Here is a 3,383-nt window from a genome sequence, read left to right on the forward strand (position 1 = left end):
CCACCATGTGATCTGCAGCTCCTCCTCCAGGAGGTGCTCAACAAGGCTGAGAGAGCAGGAGCAGGAGAGAGAGAGAGAGAATAAGGAGAAGAATTGAAGCGGCCAGTAATTTAGTAACTTCCATTGGGAACACGTCGTTAGATGTGTGTGTGTGTGTGTGCAGACAGCTTCCTATTAGATCTCTATCAGGTTATTGATGAGCTGGACGTTCTGATCAATACTCAAAAGGTCACTTCTCTCCTCCCTCTCTGTCCTCCCTTGTTCACGGCTATGGCTTCACGCCTTCGTCTAGATTTTGTCCTCCTCTTTATTTCAGTCGCGTTCCTTCCGTTAAATTTAACTCCTCGTTCCTCCTCAGGGAGGAACCGACCTCGACCCGCCGTGTCCGTCTGGCTCCAGTAACTGTTGTCAGAGTCGGGTCGAAACACCCGACCTGTAGCCAAAATAATGAGTTCAAATATTTCACATAAACTACCGGTAAATGCTAAAAATAGATTTATATGACCCAAGATGAGTTAAAGTATTAGTTATTAATACAGCAGGAGTTTAAAGCCAACACGGATGGATTCACGTCTGCTGTAAAATGATTTAATTTACAGGAACGGATTGAATGCAGTCCGGAGCGGAGGGAAGCCCTAGCGCTGGATGCTAGCCACACAGTCTCATTCTCCTTGGATAGAAAGCCTCCTCTGTTCTTCCTCCGACTCACAATAGAATCCTTCAGTCCTCCTCGTCCCCCTCTCTCTGACTGAAGGGTCACCGGCTCTTCGCCTGGCAGAAAACAGACGCAGACGAGTGCTGGTCGTCCTGTCCTGGTTCTTTGGACTGAGTGGATTACCCTGCATCTGTTTCATCGTGTCCTAATGAGGAAGATGTTTCAGACATAATCTCCCTTCATAATCTCCGTTATCGAGGCACAGTCGTAAGAATGGGTTCAGTTTCCACCCGCCTGATCTCATGACCACCTCCAGAACCTTCGCGGCGCTCCTGCAAACATGACCCAATGACCCAACAGCAGCTCCACACATTCAGGATTTTGGATTGCAGCAGAAACATCCGTCAACAACAACAACAACAAGGGGGTCTCATCTAGGTGTGAGAATTGCTAAGATTTACACGATTTCGATTCCGATCCCGTGTAACGATCCAGTCTTTTATCGATTCTCTTATCGATCCTCGTTTTGGGAGACAAGGAAAACAAACATGCTAATTAACGTCACTTTCGCAGCGTGCGTAGCGACGCCATTCGCCGGCTTGAGGCAAAGGTCAGGAGGACAGAAACCGATTCGAGACGGATTATTTGAATCAGGAGAAAAATTCATGACAGGCTGGAAACTAGACCCAATTAAACCTCCGACGTAAATCAAATCCAGAACCACAAACAGAATAATTTAACTCATGACGTTAGCATGGACTCGATGAGATCCGACTGCTGCCGAGGGAGGGACGTTATTCCTTCACGCGTGTCTTAACCGGTCCAACTAGCACTAGTTTAACGCTGAGTCTGAGTCACACACACACACACGCACACACACACACACACACACACTGAACCCTCCCTCCCCTCGTCCAGGTGATAGATGGATTGGTTCCAGACAGTCTGAGGTTCTGACAGAAAGGGGTTCGACCCCAACCCGAGTCAGGGCTTTAACAACTCATTCTGAAGGAGTTACCTGCAAGCAAACAAACACGAAGCGGAGATGAAAACTTCCCGCACGTCACGTAAGACACGAGGCGTGGCAGATCAGGGGACTGTCCGCAACACGCAGAGCACGCGACCTCTGATCTGAGGTCACGCGACCCAAATCAGATCAATCTGATCTGATTTAATCTGAGTTGAACAGATGAGCTGTTTGTGTTCAGCCCAGTGATGTCATAACCTTTAATAGTTCAAGGCCAATTCAACCCTCTTGACGGGCAGAGGAGAAATCCGGTTTGGCCCTTTGGTCTGTTCTGACGTTGGGTCCAGCCCGACTGGAACTCTGACACCAGATGAACCAACGTCTCGTCCTGGCATTAAGATCCCAACAGGTTTCCACAGGTACTGGGATGTGTGGGTGGGTTCAGCCCCCGAGCTGACTCAACCAAACACACCTTAGCTAGTCGTGTGTGTGTGTGTGTGCGAGAGACACTGAGGTATTCAAATATCTCCATATGCAAACAGCACTAGAGGGCACAGCACACACCCCAGGTAAAAAAAAAAAAGATTAGAATGTCTGAGGTGAAATGAGCCGGCTAGCTGCTTCAGGTCTTCATGCTAAGCTAACAACCACCTGATGTTCTGACAGCATGTGACCTGCACCAGAGGTGGGCTTTCACTGACCTCAGGTCAGCTCATAAAAGGACCTGCTAGTTCCTGCAAGTCCACTTCCTCTGGAGGTGTGTGTGCGTGCATCACTAGCGTGTAACCAGCAGTGTGTGTGTGTGTGTGCGCGCGCGTATCACAAGGTGGGTCCTGCTTCTGTTGCTCCATCCATTTATGTTTGGGTGAGACACGGAGGGGTTTTCAAAGAGTCTCAAAAGCCTCCATTATAAATCAGCTTCAAATATTGATGAGTGCAGTGAGAGGTCTTGAATCAATACGTCTGAGTCACAGCATCACAACCACAGCTTTCATCCCCATTAAACCACACAGGTGTGGAGAAAGCTCCGCCCACCGCCAGGTGGAACAACCTCTGCCGTCAGGACACCAGAGAAGAAGTAATAATACAACAATAGTCCCCCAAATCCTATCCAATCAGAACGAAGCAGTCGACCGTCCACTGCTCCGACAGGCCGCATCCACAGCGGCCTGCAATCCAAACTTTCTTGGGTAACTTAAACAGAATCCATTAAACTCAGCAGAGACCAGCCTCCAGTGGCTCGGAGGGTAGAGGTCACAGGTCATATTTAAATATCCTAATGGCCTGCAGCCAAGGATGGCTCAACTTTATATCATATGCAAATTAAACTCTGCAGACGGGTGTTTTGAGATGCGCTCCTCCCACTCTTTATTAAAATCTCAGAGTTCGGGCGAGCAGGCTGCCAAGTCTGTCCGTGAACTTCCTCTCCTGCAGCAAACTGATCCCAGTAAAGCGCTGCAGGGTTCCCAGCAGATCGGCGTGAACACGCCAGACTGTTTTATCAGAGCGAGTATCAGGAATAAATGACTCACCGTCAGACGGAGCTGCGGGTAATTACAAGCCTGAAGAGGATGCCATCTTCCCCAGAGTCCAGGCTCCTATGAGAGGCTGCAGCCGGAGACGAGTTAGATGTCAGAGGGAGTGCGTGGGAGCGGCGGGGGGAGCGTTTCCATGAATGTTAATGGGCCTTAAAGTCCGTGCGGCCATCCTGAAGCGGAGGATCGGCAGCTTCTGCGGCGGTTCCAGGTCTGTCTGGTCAAA

The sequence above is a fragment of the Brachionichthys hirsutus genome, chromosome 2 (genome assembly GCF_040956055.1).
Source record: "Brachionichthys hirsutus isolate HB-005 chromosome 2, CSIRO-AGI_Bhir_v1, whole genome shotgun sequence".
Classification (NCBI taxonomy): Eukaryota; Metazoa; Chordata; class Actinopteri; order Lophiiformes; family Brachionichthyidae; genus Brachionichthys; species Brachionichthys hirsutus.